General features: G+C 54.6%; 1 protein-coding gene across 2 annotated transcripts in view; it reads left to right on the top strand.

The window, feature by feature from the left end:
• Positions 1-18,476, top strand: part of DHRS3 (dehydrogenase/reductase 3) — a 51,601-nt gene that overhangs the window by 14,932 nt on the left and 18,193 nt on the right. Inside the window, exon 1 of one of the 2 annotated variants that reach the window (XM_017504579.2) lies at positions 8,723-9,020. The exons of the other annotated variant lie outside the window; for it this stretch is intronic. The gene's annotated coding sequence lies outside the window, so the exon portion shown is untranslated. Of the gene's footprint in view, positions 1-8,722; positions 9,021-18,476 lie in introns of those variants that run through there. 2 annotated transcript variants of the gene reach the window in all.

Here is an 18,476-nt window from a genome sequence, read left to right as displayed (position 1 = left end):
TGCCTCAGCCTCCCAAGTAGCTGGGACTACAGGCATGTGTCACCACACCCGGGTAATTTTTGTATATTTTAGTAGAAATGGAGTTTCACCATATTGGACAGGCTGGTCTCAAACTCCTGACCTCATGATCCTCCCACCTCGGCCTCCCAAAATGCTGAGATTACGGGTGTAAGCCACCGTGCGCCGGCTGAAAGTCATTGTTTTAAAGAAAGGAAAAACATAAGGCTTGAAAATAAAGCTTCTAGGAAATGACTCCGCCCACTCCCTTGCTTCGATGGAGCCTTCTTGGATTTGCTGGATGTCACCTCTTTAATGACACCTCCACCTTTGGCTCTTTAATCCAAGGTGCTGTGGCTTCTGGACCAATGTCTTCTAGTTCTCTTGGGCCTTTGCCCCTCAGGAGTGGGGCCGACACTCCCACCCCAGGTCCTGCTCTGCCCTCAGCCTGGGCACCTCCTCTCCCACTGGGGTTCCCGTAAACTAGAAGCTCTGAATGCCCAACAGACTTTCTGAGACCGCCTCTCCAAGAGGTCCCAGCCGAAATCCATCTGCCAGAAAGGACGCAGGAGGCTTCTGCCTGGCCCTCCCTGCCTCCAGAGCACCCAGCCCTAAGAAAGTGTGACTTGACAACCCCAGCCCCAAAGCCCAGACCTGGCCCATAGGCTGTGTCACAGCAGCCAAGATCCTTTGGGTGGTAGAGGCCGGCTCTGGCCAGAGCACTCATGCAATTTAGAGTGCCCGCCAGGGCCGCTGGAATCCAGCGCCTAATGCGGCAGATTATAAGGGCCTCCCAGTGACTTGCTGGGTGACCTTGGGCGAGTGACTCTCTTGGGCTTTGGTTCCCTCATCTGAAAAAGGAAGATGTGAAAATGTAGTGAAATTGCTCCTAGAACCCCCTGGCTGATTTCGAGAGCATTCGAAAGAGATAACCACTCCTTCCAGCTGGGGCCGAGGCCGCAGGGGTGGGGGTGTGGATGCGCCTCTGCCCCAGCCCTTCTTCTGCATGTTAGATCAGATGCTCTTCAGGGCACCAGGGACAAAAGGCAAAGGACCCGCTGGCCTGACTCACCCTGGTTCTGGGACTCCCCCAGGAAGGGGAGCCTTGTGCCCCTGCCACAGAAGCCCTTAGGGGAATTTCAGCCCTTGACTCTTTCTAGAACTCTGTAGGAGGGAACCGCTCCCTACAGGGAGGTCTCAGAGTCTGGCCATCTCCCTTCCACCCGAGGCCTCACCCCTGTTGAGATGACCAGTGGCACAGCCCCTATCTTCCCAGGCAGAGGCTGGTCCAGCATAGGCCTTTCTGCAACCCAGGGGCTGAGGCTGGTCAGCGGCCTGGCCTCCACACTGATCCTGGCTGCCCAGCCCCCACAACCATCCAACTTCCCCTGCACAAGGCATTAGTCTTTTTTATCTCTGCATCCAAGTAGCTCAGTTGGTCAGGACTGGGCTTCAGTGAGGCCAAAGTCAGGGGTTACCATAGCAACTCACCACGCTGTGTGGCTGCTTGTTGATATCCACAGGGGCAGGGGGCATGCCCTCCTCACTCACAGAGAGCTGGCACTTGACACAGAATCTGCCCACAGTAGACACTTATTAAATGGTTGTTGCCTGAATGAATGCATGACTGACCCAGTGTAGCTAGTTAGAGCCAGTAATTACTGAGCACCTACCGTGTACCAGGGACTGTTCGAAATCCTGACATGTCACACGGTCATTTACTCCTCAAAGTGGGTACTCCAGCATGGATACTGTCATCCTTTCCTTACCAACGGGACTCTGAGGGTCAGTAACTTAGAATCACACAGCTGGTAAATGGCCAAGCAGGGCTGGAACCCGGGGTGCCTCGTGTGCTTGTAACTAGTGAGTCTTGCCTCTGGTTAATAGTTTCATGGAAGAGACGGCATTGGTGGCACCTAGAGGAGTCTGTAGATTGAGCGTCTACATGGGTCAGACAACGTCACCCCCAGCTCTCCTGATGGGGGCTCTGGAGGTGTTCCTCAGATTGGTTTATTGACTTTGGGCATGTCTCCAGGGGCGCAGTGCTGTCAGGAGTCAATCATCTCTCTGCTTCTCTCTCCCCTCACCTTTAGGCAGACCTCTCTGCCACGGGGCTGCTCACAGCTACCCCTGCTGCTCCTAACTTAACTCTCCCGGCTCCCCTCCGAGTGGACAGACAGGTGTTCTTTGCCCAGAGGTCCTAGAAGGATCCAGGAATTAAGTCTCTCTGGCAGTGACTGGGTGAGCCTGAACCAGAAATGGTGCTCTAATTGGCTACCTGTGGGTCACGGCCAGACTCTGAGCCAGGGGTATACCAGCCCCAGCCAAGCCACAGGGTTTGAGAGTGGGGAGGTGGGCTTCTGCAGGAGAGACGGGGGGACCGTCAGCAGGAGCAAGGGGCTCAGGTGTAGATGTCCAGTATACCTTCTTGTGGAAGGACAACATTCATTTTTCAGTCATGCCACATGGAAACAGCCAGGAGACCCAGGCCTGCCTGTATCAGGCAGCCCTCCAGGTCGAATCCTGCAGACATTATCAGGTCATTTGCTGATGCCTTAACCCCTTCTATCCCCCCAGGAAAGAAAAAAAAGATAGAATGGACTTTTCAGGGTTAAGCTGAAATCTCTGCCTTCAAGGAGACTATAGTTCAAAGAGGCAAAATGCTCAACCACCAAAGTGGTCCAGCAACACACGTTACTCCCTTCCAATTCTACAGGGCAGGAGTCCGACATGGATCCCACCGGGCTAAAATCAAGGGGTCACGGGGCTTCAAAGGGGCCCCTTCAAAGGGGCTACACAGCTGCGCTCCTTCGTGAGGCCCTAGGGGAGAATCCACGTCCTTGCTCTTTCTGGCTTCTAGAAGCTAGCTGCATGCCTTGGTTCGTAGCCCCTTTCAAGATGGTCCCTCCATCGGTCACATCCAAAGTCGGTCAACAGACTGACTTTGGAAGCTTTTTCTAGAAGATGTAAGGTCAGTGTGATGTGAGAGGAAAGGAAGCCCCTTTGCTAGGTCACAGTTGCTAGGGATACTTCTCAGGTGCCAGAGGTCAGCTCTCCCCCACTCCAGCTACAGAGAAGCAGAAGAGAGATGATACTGGGTCCTTCCGAGGTGGTTTTGGGGGGAGGTCTCTGGAGTCCTTTTAGAGTTTCCCCAACCCAGCAAGCAGTGGCCCCTCTCACAGGCCTGGTAGCCGGTCACTGTGGGGAGCTGGGGCCAGTGGGACTGTCAAGGGTGGCGTGACCTTCACCCAGGCAGGCAGTCCTGCCAGACACACCCACATGGCATGTGTCCACCCTTGGCTGCACGGTCCATGCTCTTACATTTCAGTTGCCAAAGAATTAAGAGTCTGACCTGGCCTCTCCGGACCACTTCCCTGTTTGCACACAGCAGAGGAGACGGGGTCCTCCAGGGATGGCAGGACACAAGGTCAGTGTGGGCTGGACACACGGTGCCCTCCGAGGGCTCACACCTCCTCAGCCAGCAGATCCATGCCCTGGCTTTGGGGATGTCTCCTGAGCCTTCACGTCCGTGGAAATGTGAGCGTGTGTGTGTCCACGCAGAGGTGCCTTTCTTTCCCAAGGAGCCAGTGTAGCACAGAGATTCAGATTTTGAGTTCAAGACTCAAGCACACCAAAGTTCATATGCTGGCTCTTCTATGCACTTGCCGTGTGACCTTGGACAAGTTACTGGACCTCTCTGAGCCTCAGTTGCCTCATCTGTCAGATGACAATTAAATGAGATAATACATTTAAAGTCCAGAGCACAAAATGAATGCCCAGTAAATGCTGGCCGTGATGGTGAGGCTACAGATCATAACTGCACTCTCTACAAAAGTCTCCAGGGCATTTCTTTAAGACGGGAATGGCTTGTTGTGTTTGTATTCTTCATAAGCACCGTTGATACGTTCGCCTGGGGAGGAGATGCTGAGCCTTTGAGAGACTGCAGACTTTGAAGCAGGCAGATTCAGGTTTCAGTCCCAGCTAGTCTGGCTGGAGGCTTCGACCCATCCCTCAGCACCTCTGTAGCAGCTTCCTGTTGCGGCTGTAACAAATTATCACAAACTTAGTGGCTGAAAGCAGCACACATTACTCCCTTCCAATTCCAGAGGACAGGAGTCCGAGACGGGTCCCCCTGGGCTGAAATCAAAGGGTCAAGGCTGTGCTCCTTTGCAAGGCTTTAGGGCAGAATCCATGTCCTTGCTCTTTCTAGAAGCTAGCTGCATGCCTTGGCTCATAGCCCCTTTGAAGATGGCCCCTCCGTCTTCAAAGTCAACCACTGACATCCTAATCACAGCTCCATGCGACTCTCTGCCTCCCTAGTCTACTGGGATTACATGAGGCCTTCTTGGAGAACTGAGGATAATCTCTCTACCTGAAAATTGGCTGATTAGCACATTTAATTCCATCTGCAACCTGAATTCCTCTTTCCCATAGAAGGTAACATATTCATAGGTTCCGGGATTGAAACATGGGCATCTCAGAGAAGGAGCATCATTCACTCAGCTGCGTTCTCTGGGCCTCAGTATCCTTATGTATACAGTGGCAGTGCAAGTCCCAGCCTCCCAGGGACCTTGGGAAGATTCCAGATTATTGAAATTGGTGGCAGGGGATGAAAAATGTCAGTTGGGTCTGTCCTGAGCACACAGCTCTGTTCCCAGTGCCACACAGAAAGGGAAGCTGTCACAGTCGCTGCGGTAGAGAAGCTGGCAGTGCAGCTGGTCATCAGGGAGGGTTTACCCTTGACAGCAAAACCAAAACAGGGGATCCTCATTGTGCCCCACCTGGATAGGCAGCTTTTCCACAGGAGAGAAAACTCTGGATCATCCCAGGTGGCATCCTACAGAGTGGATTTGACAGAAGCGAAGGACATTTGGGGGAGAGGGGCTCCCCTCGGTCACAAGAACATGGTTGACATTGCATAGTTATGGCAAGGGGAAAAGACACCCATCCTCAGTCTTGCTGGGGAGATGGACCAGTAGCCTGCAGTGACCCTGGTGAGATGGGCGCCTTGGTGGGGCGGACCCTGGGCAGCTATGGGCACAGACAGGGGGCTCCAACCAGTCTTTGTTGTTGATAAAGTGCTACCCCACGTGCTGAACAATTTACATGGACAATCTGATTTCCTCCTCAGAGCAACCCTGTGATGCAGTAACTATGACTGTTCCCAGTTTAAAGATGGAAATACTAGGGCTCAGAGAGGTTAAATACTTGCCCGAGGTCACACAGCCCAGGTAGCCATGGCGTTTGAATCCAGGCATTCTGGCTTCTAGGAAAGGAAACGTGGCTGTGCCTAGGCTTGGGGTCTTAGCTGAGGCATTAGGATGAGATGGAAGCAGCCGAAGGAGAATATCCCAGGCCGAGGGAGACAGCGGGGCTAGACAATGGGAGATGAGACAGTTTGTTTCCTTTGGAAAAAAGACCCTGGCCTAGCCAGAACGAAAGTGTGAGTGGCGAATGGAGAGAGATGGACAGGGTCATACCTCAGAGAGCCTGGTGGTTTTGGGGTGAAGTTTGGGTGTGATTGGGAGAGCACTAGGGAGCCACTGAAGGCTTTCTACAGGGTGCATGACCAGCCCACATTAATGGAAGGTGAAGGAAGCCTGATAGCCCACAGAATTCTCTGATGTCGGAGGGATGTGATACTCTCTGAAGACCACTGAAAATCACTTTCTGTGAGGCTGGTGCTCGGGAAAAGTCCCACTTCACCTGGCCCCATGGGCCCAGGGCCTGGTTTTTCTCCCAGCATCCTGGTCTCTGCAGGGTGTGCTGGCTGGGTCATTTCCATTGAATGTCCCCTGGCCCCTAAGTCCCCTGGCCCTCTGGGCCCAGAGCCACAGCCTGATAGCACGAGACCAGTCAGCCAGAAGGGCCAACTCCAAGGCAGTTGACCTTCGTCCTCGCAGAGATTAAACTGATTCCTAATTAACAGCCTGTAGGATAGCTACCTTGGCACAGCTTGCAAGTAATTTAACGCTTGTCCTTAGAGGCTGGTCTATAAATTATGTTTAATTAGCCGAAGGTCTTCCTGGGACACATCAGCCCCGGTGTGAGACTGAGTCTACCAGCTCAGTGACCTCTGAATTTCATGTTGGAATCTGAAGGAGAAGCTGAGATACTCCGGTAAATGTTTATCTTCCCTTTTCCAAAACAAGAGCTGAATGCTTCCCTCTGCTTGCAGCTCTGAGAGCTGCTGCCACCGGGTCTGGGGGTCTCTGCTCAGCTAGTTCCTGGCTGTGCTCCTGAGCGATTACTGATACTCCCAGGGTCTCAGTGCCTTATCTCTAAAAAGAAGCCCAGAGCAAGTCCACACACCCTTATCTGAAACCCTTAAGGCTGGTTGTATCTCATAGTTCCGATATTTTGGACTTTAGAAATGCAATACAGCACACAGACCAATACCTAGTGGTGGGCACAGCAAGGCCTGGGGCAGCCACCCAGAAACACAGTGATAGTCACCACAGTGGGATAAAGTGACCAAAAGTAGCCTCATGATAGTTCCAATCAGGGCTTGCTCTAAACATGTGCGTCAAAATTAAATGTGGGATTTTAGAGCTGTTTGGATTCTAGAACCGAAGGTAAGAGGCCGTAAACCTCGCTGCTGAACTCAGAGAAGCTCCTAAATAAATGCTAATTATGATGAGGACTGCCTTTTTTCTTTTAATTTTATTTTACTTTTTTTTTTTTTTTTGAAACAGTCTTGCTCTGTCGCCCAGGCTAGAGTGCAGTGGCGTGATTTTGGCTCACTGCAACCTCCGCCTCCCAAGTTCAAGCAATTCTCCCGCCTCAGCCTCCTGAGTAGCTGGGATTACAGGCACACACCACTGCACCCGGCTAATTTTTTGTATTTTTAGTAGAGATGGCGTTTCACCATCTTGGCCAGGCTGGTTTCGAACTCCTGACCTCGTGATCCACCCACCTCAGCTTCCCAAAGTGCTGGGATTACAGGCGTGAGCCACCGTACCCAGCTTATTTTACTTTTTTTGAGACAGGATCTCACTCTGTCACCCAGACTGGAGTGCAGTGGTGCGAATTCAGCTTACTGCAGCCTCAACCTCCCAGGCTCACGTGATCCTCCCGAGTAGCGGGGACTACAGGCGCATACCACCAGGCCCAGCTAACTTTTGTATTTTTAGTGGAGACAGGGTTTCCCCATGTTGCCTGGGTTCGCTGTTATTATTCCTCTTTCCCCTACAGCTAATAGGATGCCGTATCTACTGCCCCTGCGTCCCTGCATGTATACAGATTGCATGTGCGGCAAGACAGCTTGCCAAGTGTCACCTGTCTCCCGGGGATGTGTGATACGTTCCCCCTGGAGTGGTTCTGCCGGAGCTGTGTTTGTGTTTCCTGCTGCCCAGGGAAGCGTGGGAGGCTCGTGACTTGGCATGAGGTCCCACTGGGTGTTCCTCTTGGGCACCCTCTGGGTGATGGCTGGGGCTGGCTTCCTGGGTGTGACCCAGGGATTCCCACTGGGCCCTGCACTCAGAAGCACCTGCAGTTGGTTTGAGCCCCTGATGTCACCATCTTGAAATTCTTTACAATTTTTGAACAAGAGACCCTGCAAATGATGTGGCTGGTCCTAACGACAGCCACACCACATGGGTTGTCAACTTCATCCCTCCCACGGTCCCCTCAAAGGGAAGTCACTAATGTTTCACAGGAGAGGCAGAACGATTTCATTCATTCATTCACACAGTCACCCAGCACCTGATTACGCAGCCAGGTCTGGAAATTCCTCGGAGAGCCTACGTTCTAGAGAGTATGTGTGTTTGAGAATGGGGAAAATAGACAAAAACTAAGCAAACGAATAACCATGATAGTTCAGATGTGCCTAAGGGCTATAAAGACGAAAACAGAGTGGTGTGAGGGAGAAGGCTGTAAAGACGAGCTTCAGTGAAGGAGAAGCTGGCATCAGGGCTGGAGTTCAGCTGTGCCCTGCTGCACTCGCTAAAGATATGGGGGCATTTCTAGGTTCCCCACCCCCGACAAGGCAGGGTGGTCATTAGTTAATGGAGTCCAAGTAGGGAAGTCAGTGGGGGTCTCCTCGAGCCAAGGGGGACTATTCATTCCCCAAGACCTGGTCACCCCAGCTTCTCACAATAAACCCAGAGGCCAAGTCTGGGGGACAATGAGTGAAGAGAAGGATGGCCTTGGTTTCTCTGAGGGTTTCCAAGTTCTCGCCACGCCAGGCCCCTGGCACCTGAGGCTTCTGACCAGCCTGAGGCTTGGTGAGCATTTTCTTGCACTTCTTACCTTCCCCACACCAGCCCTGGGAGGCCAGTTTCAGTGTTCCCCACTTCCCCAGATGGAGATGGTGAAGCTCAGAGATGCCAAGTGACTCATCCGAAAGTCACACAGCAAATCAACTCCAGAGCAGATTCCTTGAGGCCCCAACCAGGCTGCTTTTCATTCCAAAGAGCAGTGCAGGCGCTGAGCGCTGAGCGCAGCTGCCAAGGGACTGCGGGCCAGGGCTGCTCTGGGAGCTCCGCGGGATAAACAGGCCCCCTGCTTCGGAAGGGAGGGGCGGTGCGCGGCCTTCGGGACACGTTACACCTCTTTATACCTGGAAGCCAGTCCCCCAGCCCCCCATCCAGACTTTGCAAATGAGAAGTAATGAGCTTCCCAGAACGCCCAAAGCAAAGGCAGGCACCTCCCGGATCTGTTCCCACGAAAACCCAAAGCTGACCACAGAGGCCCAGCCCTCGGGTTTAGAGGTTCCTTGGGGAGGCGGAGACAGAGACCCCCGTGGAGAGGCTGCCTCAGAGGGGTGGGAGCTGCCAGTCCCCCGGGGTGCTCCAGCTGGGCGAGTGCCCGCCAGGGGGGCGGCGAGGGCTGTCGGGACGGTTCACGCGGCGGCCAACAGACTGGCTGCGTGTTGCAATGTCTGGTGGCGTTTGCAGCATCCTGTCCGTGTGTGCAGCTGGGGTAACCTCGGGCCGGCGGAGGAGCGCGTGTGGCTCGCAGGCCCTGCGGCCGGAGGCTGCTGGCACCTTGCATCTCATTTACAGCTCCGGGTTCAGCCACAGGTCAGCGGCGCCCGTGACATCACAGCGTCTGTTTACCGCAGGGTCTGGGCAAGAGAGGGCGGTCCAGGGGCGGGAGGAGGACCCCAGCCCCTCCCTGCAGCGCCCCGGCCCCCAGCGCGGCTCCCCCTCACCCCCTCCGCCTAGCCCCGCCCCGTCGGCACCTGAGACCCCAACGCAGCCCCCTTCTGCAGCCACCTACCCTGCCCCCTCCCCATCTGCACCCGAGATCCCAACCCAGCTCTCCTCCACAGCCCCCAGCCTGTCCCATCGCCCCCATCAGTATCCTGACCCCACCGTGGCCCTCCTTCGCCACTCGCCCCAGGACCCCAACCTGTCCCGCTGCTTTCCCCCCAAAGCCCTCCCTTCTGCTCCCAGGACACCAGCTGGCCCCATCCTCACCCGCTCCAACCAGTCCCCTCCCCATCTGCACCCAGGACCCCAGCCTCGCCCCGCCCCCTCCCCATCTATCTCCCACCCCTTCCCATCCCTTTTCCACCCCTTTCCCATCCGCCGCACGGGATCCCAGCCCAATCCCCACCCAGCACTGCAGCCCCGCCCAGCCCCTCCCGGGACCCCCGCGGCCCCGCCCCGCGCCCGCCCCTGGGCCCACTTTCAGAAAGACTTCCTGGAGCCTCCTGCCCGACCCGCTGGGGCTTGGCGGCTCCTCCTGCCACCCCCTCACGCCGTCATGTGAGCCAGGCTGGCCTCCCGGCCGCGCACCGAGCCGGCTGCAGCTCGTTAGCTGTCAGGGCCGGGGTTGGGACGGCCCGGCCACTTTGTTATTGGAAACTGGGCTCGCCCCCGCTGCGCTAGGTGGGTCCCCGGCGGCGCTGGGGCAGCCTCTTACCCGGGAGCTGCCCTTGCCACCTGGAACTGCTTTCTCGCTCACCGCCTCCCCTCCCCCTCCCTCTGCGTAAACCAATTGTTCTGGGAGCTAAAGGGACCGGGGTCTCTTCCTGCACACCTGGGGCTTGCCAGAGCCAACCCTCCTGGAGAGGGAGGCGCTGGGGCTCAGGGAATGGCAACCCCGTTCTTCCATTTTCTCAGGCCAAACCCCCTGGGATCCTTTGGGAAGCTCAGTTTCTCCAGTACCCAGCTCTGTAGACATCCTGAATCCCGCTTCTCCCATGACCTAAGCACCCCAGCCCAGCCCCATCCAGCTTCATGTCAGAGGGGGCTGTTTCTCTGCTTACAAACTCCCGATCTACCCCATCTCACAATAGAATTCAAAGTCCTGCAGTGGCTGGTGTTCCACACTGGTCTCCATGCTGGGGAAGCTCATTCCCACCCCAGGGCCTTTGCACCAGCTGTTCCCTCTGCCAGGGATGCTCTTCCTTCATGCGTCTGTATCACTCCCTCCTTCACTACCCTCAGGTCTCTTCCAAAACATTACCTTAACCAAGAAGATTTCCCTGCCCCCCATCTAAATACCACTCCCACCCCATAATCACTCCCTCCAACCCCTTACAAGTGCATGTGTTCCTCCCATGCACTTCCAGCCACCTCTAGTTAATATAGTCATTCGTTCATGTGAACAAGTGTTCATGCTGGTTGTCCCTGGACTTAACAGGCAAGCAAACTCTGCAAGTTGGATAAATGTATTCCCCGCTGGATCCCAGGGCCTCCGAAGTGCCACAGCGCCGCAAATACTCATGAATGAATGAATGAATGAGGCAGGACAGGGCTGTTAAAAGAGCTTGCTTTGGGGTCCAAGCCTTGCTTTGAAACTTCTAGTAGTGCAATCTGCATGAGTTACTTAGACTGTCCAAATCCCACCCTGCTGGACGGTCATCTGGAGATTTGGCTGCGGGGGAAGGATGGTCTGTAGATGTCGGCTCCTCCCTCCCCTCCTTGGCACCCCTACCGCAAGGTCACCCGGCACTCTCCAGCAAGAGGTCCAGTTGGGGGAACGGGGCGAAGGTTGTGGGGCGTCAGCCAGGAACTCTAGCCTGAGTTTCTCTGCCTCCGTGTTTTGCCAAGTGCGGCCCTGGGAGTCAGATGAAGGTGCAGGCCCGGCCAGTCTTGTGGGCTGTGGATGTTTGTGAAAAGAAACATCAGCCCTTGGGTTTCTGGCTGCGGGAGAGCAGTGTTCTGCCTGCCCCGGGTCAGCCTTTGTGACCATTTCTCTGGACGGTTTTCTGAGTGGTCCCAAAAAGGTTCACAAGAATCACACCCAGGGGTGAGGTGGAGACTGCCCAGTTGTCACGCGTTGGCCCTTGGCAAGGCATGGTTTTAGGGTTTGAGGGAGTGTCCTCAGGAACACGAGGTGTTCATTACAGGGGGACACATGCCTGTCTCAGCAACTGGGAAGGAGGAGTCTGGGAAATCAAAGAAGGGTAGAAATCAAATCAGAGATGATGTTTGTGGGGTTGGGGCATTTTACATGAAGACCTCTTGGGTAAAGAGACACTTGAGCAGAGCCTATGAGAAGAGAAAGTGCCCAGGTATGGTTGCTCACTCCTGTAATCCCAGCACTTTGGGAGGCTGAGGCAGGAGGATCACTTGAAGCCATGAGTTCAAGACCAGCCTGGGCAGCAATGTGAGACCCCTGCCTCTACAAATCATCATCATCATAATTTTTTTTAAAAGAAGAGAAGGTGCCCTACAAGGAGAGGAATACTTGGGAAAAGAGAGCAGAGAGCAGCCAGTGCAAAGGCCCTGAGGTAGAGCAGGCTGGTGCTTATGCAGCTCAGGGACCTGGGGGCAGACCAAGAAGGGCCTGCGATCCCAGTAAACACTAGATTCCAGTCTGTGAGATGGGCAGCCGTCGGTAGTCATCAGCAGGGTGACGTAGTCTGATACATTCTAGAAGGATCTCTGGCTGCTGTGTTGAGAACAGACTGAGGCAGGGCCCTGGGGCGAAGGTAGGAGCCAGGTGATGTGTTGGGACTAGGTGAAGGGTCTACCTGTAGTTCAGGTGAGGGGCGCTGTGGCAGGGCCCTGCGGGGCAGCCATGGAGGGGACGAGAAGTGCTGAGAAGCCTCTGGATTTCAGAGGTCAGACTGACAGGGTGCCTGCTGGAGTGGACATACGGCAAGAGAAAACACAATGCAGGACAGTGACAAGGCTTCAGAGGTTCAAAAGACCTGGGCATCTGAAAACATGGAGTGCCGTGGAGGGGATGCAGCCTCCGTCGCCTCCCAGCCTTGGGAGCCTGGGGCTGGGCCTCACTTGGCCTCCTCCATTGAATGAGGATAACGGAGCCCACTTCTGTTAGTTTCCTGTCAATGGCACAGTGAATGACCACCAGCTGCGTGGCCCAAAACACCAGCACTGCTGCCATGGTCCTGAGGACCAGAAATCCAAACCCCAGGTGTCAGCAGGACCCCGCTCCCTCCCGGGTTCTAGGGAGGACCCTTTCTTGTCTCTTTCAGCTCCTGGTGGCTCTTGGCAGCTCCTGGCATCGTGCAGCTTGTGGCCTCACTGCAGCCTCTGCCTCCGGCTTCACACAGCCTTCCCCTCCTCTCTCGTGTGTCTGTCTTCTGTCTCTCATGAGGACACCAGTCCTTAGATTCAGAGCTAACCCAGGGTGATCTCACTTTGAGATCCCAACTCACTTATAGCCACTCAATTACAAAGACCCTTTTTCTCTATAAGGTCACATTCACAGGTACCAAGGTTTAGGACTTGGACACAGCTTTTCAGGGGACACTAATCAGCCGACTGTACCACCCTTGGCAGCCAAGAGGACTCAGTCTAAGTGCCCAGAGCAGGCCCAGCATGCAGCGGAAGTCCACAGATTGTTCACTGAGGTGGTGGTGACTGCTTGCCACTGTCCCTCCCCGCCCACTTGGAGACCAAGGGTGCTCCAGGCACACCCCGCACCCCCTCACAGCAGCCACCAGCCCTGAGCACCGTGCTGACCCATGCTCAGAACAGCCCCGTCCTCACCTATCCTCCCACCTGAGCCCCATAAGCCCCCCAGTGTCCTTGCAGAGGGGCAAGGAGCATCTCTGTCACCCCCACCTTTTTTTTTTTTTTTGAGATGGAGTTTTGCCCTTGTTGCCCAGGCTGGAGTGCAATGGCATGATCTTGGCTCACCACAACCTCCGCCTCCCAGGTTCAAGCGACTCTCCTGCCTCAGCCTCTCGAGTAGCTGGGATTACAGGCATGCGCCATCATGCCTGGCTAATTTTGTATTTTTTTAGTAGAAACAGGGTTTCTCCATGTTGGTCAGGCTAGTTTTGAACTCCTGACCTCAGGTCATCTGCCTACCTTGGCCTCCCGAAGTGCTGGGATTGTAGGCGTGAGCCACTGTGTCCGGCTTCTGTCACCGCTTTCATAACCACTTGCCTTTCAGGACCATATGGTGACCGCACCTTTCCCTCCTTCCCTGGGAGGTGAGCACCTCTCTGTCCAGTCCTTGGCACATGGCTTGTGCTCCGTGTACCTGTGCAATGAATGGATATGTTGGGGTCACTGTGCCCCTGCAGGTGAAGTCAGTAGCCAAGGGCACAGATTACATAAATTGGGATTCCAGTGCTACCGCTGACCACTTGGAATTACGTTACGTAGCCCCTTCGTGTGTCAGTTTTCTCTTGTATGAGCCGTTCTAGAGCTGACAGAGGACTAGACACCCGACTGCACCCATGCTGAGGCGGTGTGGCCAGCTAGTGAGCCCCGCGTGCATGCCAGGGCCACTGACATTCCTGTGCCTCCCACGCGGGCCGGTTCCAGTCTGGACGTCCGCCTGGAGAAAGTCTCTGCCCTGCTCCAGGTTGTGGTCAGGGACTTGTGGGAGGGCAGCACGGCTGGCTGATCTAATGTGAGGAGCTTCATCACAATCCTCCCCAACAGCTGAGCCAGCGGTAGCCAAAACATTCTCGGCAGGCCAAAACAGGGGCCTGGAGCCAGGGAGAGCCTGTTTCGCAGGGCTACGTGGGAGAGACCTGCCTAGGCTTCAGCAGCTCAGCAGGGCAGGAACAGGAAGGACACTAGCCTAAGTCCCTAACACAGAGGCCCAGTGGCTTCTGTCACCTCTGACCTCCCAGGATTGGCGATTCTCCTGCCTCAGCCTCTCGAGTAGCTGGGATTACAGGCATGTGCCATCATGCCTGGCTAATTTTGTATTTTTTCAGTAGAGATGGAGTTTCTCCATGTTGGTCAGGCTGGTTTGGAACTCCCGACCTCAGGTGATCTGCCCCCCTTGGCCTCCCAGAGTGCTGGGATTACAGGTGTGAGCCACCGTGCCCGGCCTGTAATGAAGCTGGGGCTGCACCAATAAATGCTAGCTGTTACTTTTGTTTTTTTTTTTTTAAAGAGATGGGATTTCACCATCTTGGCCAGGCCGGTCTTGAACTGCTGACCTCATGATCCACCCACCTTGGCCTCCCAAAGTGCTAGGATTATAGGCATGAGCAACGGTGCCCGGCCTTTTTTTCTTTTTTCTTTTTTTTTTTTTTGTGAGACAGAGTCTTGCTGTGTTGCCCAGGCTGGAGTGCAGTGGCACGATCTCAGCTCACTGCAACCTCTGCCTCCCGGGTTCAAGCGATTCTCCTGCCTCAGCCTCCCAAGGAACTGGGGTTATAGGTGCATGCCACCATGCCTGACTAATTTTTTTGTATTTTTAGTAGAGAGAGGGTTTCACCGCGCCGACCAGGCTGCTCTTGAACGTCTGACCTCATGATCCGCCTGCCTCGGCCTCCCAGAGTGTTGGGGTTACAGGCGTGAGCCACCATGTCCGACTCACAGCTGGCGTGCATCGTTCCCTGTCTTAACCCTCCCAACTACCCTTCAAAGTGGGTGTTTTACGCTGCATGTGGTGGCTCATACCCAGCAGTTTGGGAGAACAAGGCAGGCGGATCCCTTGAGATCAGGAGTTCAAGACCAGCCTGGCCAACATGGTGAAACCCTATCTCCACTAAAAATACAAAAATTAGCCGAGCGTGGTGGCACAGGCCGGTGATCCCAGCTACTTGAGAGGCTGAGGCAGAAGAATTGCTTGAACCTGGGAGGAGAGGTTGTAGTGAGCCGAGATCGCGCCACTGCACTCCAGCCTAGGCCACAGAGCGAGGCTCCATCTCAAAAAAAAAAAAAAAGAAAAAGAAAAGAAAAAGGGGAGTGTTTTAAACCTGAATTCATAGAGGTTAAGTTCATGTAATTCATAACGGTTATATTAAAGAATCGAACCCAGGCAGTCTGGCTCCAGAGCCCATGTTCTAAGCTGCTCTGCTCGAGATAGGGTCTCTCCTTTTGGAAATAGACAGGGATGTAAAAGGGGGACATTCCTGTCGTAACCCACGCCACACTCACACTCCTCCCCTGTGGTTTAGCGCACCGCTCTAACCCTAATGTTTTACAGGCTAGGTGGTTGCTTGACTGCTCATCTGGCCACAGGGATGATTTTTATTAACAGCCTCCTGCTGGAGGGGCCAGGAGCAGAGCGGTGCACCCTCCACACTGTGACCTTCCCACCCCACCACCCAGCCTGCTGTGGTTTGGGGTCTCTGGCGGGTATTTTCTTTCCCTCTGAGAAGCCAAGTCAGCACCGACCCAGCTCCAAAACATGGAGCCCATGGGACATGAGCTGGCCTGTCAGAGACCTGCCCAGGGGCTCCAGTCTTTCCAGGGCTGCCAATTATAAACAGATGCTCCTCCTGGGACCCATCCAGAGACCACCCGGCTCATGTCGCCGATGGGAGCGCGCTTCACAGCTGAACCCCAGGAAGGAAAGCCAAGTCCAGCATTAGGGCAAACCCCTCTGGGCTAGGAAGGCAGGGCTGAGTAGAGAAAGGCACTTGGGTATCCTCTGATCGGGGGCCTCCTGGGGCCAGTGTCTTGTGGTGATGTTAGCCGAGCTTTTACTCTTGTGTCTGGCCCATGCTGAATGTGAGGGTTATGAGATGAGGAAGATTCCCTGGAGGACCCTGCACGCTCGTGGGAGAGGCAGGGTGTTCACAAATCGGTCGGCATGCTCACATCTGTGCACAAGTGGAGGCTGAACACAGACTAGAGTTAGCAGTGAGGAATGGGTATCCTGAGTCAGGCTGATCTGCTGTTATCAGCTGCGTGACCCTGGGTGAGTCACTGTCTGTCTGAGGCTAGCTGTTAAATGGAGATGGTAAACATACCCCCTCATGGGGTTGTGAGGGTTAAAGAAGAAAATATATCCACGTACTCAGCGCAGCGTCTGGCCCATGGCAAGGGCTCCACGGATTTAGCTACTGTATAGTGGTGGCGTTGTTGTTGTTGTGGGGAGGCTGGAAGGAGCAGCCAGGGAGGCTTCAGAACTGAGGGAGCATTCAAGCAGGGTTTTGCAGGATGAATAGGAGTCCAGAAGTAGCTTTGGCATTTGAAACAGAGAAAAACAGCCCAGGCTGGACACTAGGTAGAAACACAGGGGAATCCTGAATTTGAGAGATTTAGTCCCTGTCCTGCAAGAGACAGGATATAGACCCCAAATGGCTGTGAAAGCACATGCAGGGCCAAGAGCACTGTGTAATGAGTGAGCGGAAACTGGGAGCTGTGGGTCACCTGGCAGACTCCCTCCCTCACTCAACAGTGGGAAGGGAGATGTGAATAGACAGTCACTTCTCAGACAGACACACTCTCTCACACACAGAGACATACATTCACACAGAGAGACACCCACAGACACACAGAGACACAGACATCCACAGACACATACACACTCTCGCACACAGACACAGATGCACACAGACACACACACAGAGACACACATCCACACAGAGAGACATCCACAGACACACATCCACACAGAGAGACACCCACAGACACACAGAGACACACACAGACATACATAGACACATACACACTCTCACACACAGACACAGATGCACACAGACACACACACAGAGACACACATCCACACAGAGAGACACCCACAGACACATTCACAGAGATACACACAGAGACACAGATACACACTCTCACAGACGCACACATAGACACACTGACACACACATTCTGGCACACAGACACATACACAGAGAGATACCCACAGACACACAGAGACACACACTCACAGACACACAGACACACAGAGACACACACACAGACACATATACTCACACAGAGAGACACCCACAGACACACTCAGAGACACCCACACAGACCCATACACTCAGACACCCACAAACACACACACACTCACAAACACACTCGGACACACAGAGACACACAGACACAGACACACAGAGACACACGCCTTCACATACACAGAGAGACACCCACAAACACACAGACACACTCACAGAGACACAAACTCAGACACACAGAGACACACACAGACACAGAGACACACACACATAGAGATGCACATAGACACACGGAGACACATACACTCACACAGAGAGACACCCACAGACACACGGAGACACACAGACACAGACACAGATACACTCATAGACACACATAGACACATACACACACACTCACAGACACACTACAGAAACTCACTTATAAAAACACACAGAACCTGGCCCAGAGATGCTGGTCAGGGTGCGCAGCTGGAGCCTCGCCTCCGTCTGAGACGGAAGTCTTGCCCTGTGGAAGCTGCTCCTCACCCGAGGCCTGGCCAGGACAGTGCTGATGCTCTGGGGCACCCAGGTCTTCCTGACTCTTGGCTCAGGTGAACTGAATGGAAGGTTCTGGGGCCCTAAATGGCTTAGCCAAGGGGATGGGTGGTCTCTCCTCTTAGAGACGGTTTAACCGCCTCCCTCCCCATCCACCTGTGTACCTGAACTGTCGTTCATTCATTCAACAAACAGAATGTGCTGTGCTGGGCACTAGGAGGTGAACAGGTTAGAATTGGGGCCCAGAGGGGTGGGTGGTGAGGAGGCAGAAAGGTAAACCTATTATGGTGCTAGGGAGAGGCGAGGCCAGTCCCCCAGTCCACCTGGGTCACCCTCAACAGACCCTTGAAAGGAAACAGCCAAACCTTAGGGCCCTGCCTGGGGGGCTTCCTGGCCCCTGGAAGCCTTCATTCCTTCTTCATTCCCTCAGCTCTGCTACACTTCCTCTCCAGGACCATTTTCCCACCAAGTAGACAGCACTGGGGTAACCACTTGTCCCCACGGACATCTGAACCCTATGCCTCCCTGCAAGCCCCCAGCTTTAAACTTTCCTCTCTGTCAACCTGCCCAGCAATTCCTAGGGCCCCCAGAGGCACCTCTCCCTGCCTCGCCAGACCCCAGGGGCCTACACAAGCCCCATGGTCCTGTCACACATATGAGCCAGAGGTGGGATGGGGTTAGGCCGGGACCAGAATTGAAGAATGGAAACCAAGTATTACCTCCCCCTCAGTCTGACATTGTCAGAAACCAGATGGATGGATGGGTGCAGTGGGGCTGGTGGGTGGGTGTGTGGGTGAATGAATGGATAGATGAATGGATGGAGTTGGGTGGGTGGGTGGGTGGATGGATGGATGGGGGTGGGTGGGTGGATGGATGGATGGAGTTGGGTGGGTGGGTGGATGGATGGATGGAGTTGGGTGGG

Source organism: Cebus imitator, unplaced genomic scaffold (assembly GCF_001604975.1).
Source record: "Cebus imitator isolate Cc_AM_T3 unplaced genomic scaffold, Cebus_imitator-1.0 Scaffold15, whole genome shotgun sequence".
Lineage (NCBI taxonomy): Eukaryota > Metazoa > Chordata > Mammalia > Primates > Cebidae > Cebus > Cebus imitator.
Note: the sequence above shows the minus strand (reverse complement) of the source record. Positions and strands in the feature narration are given on the sequence as shown.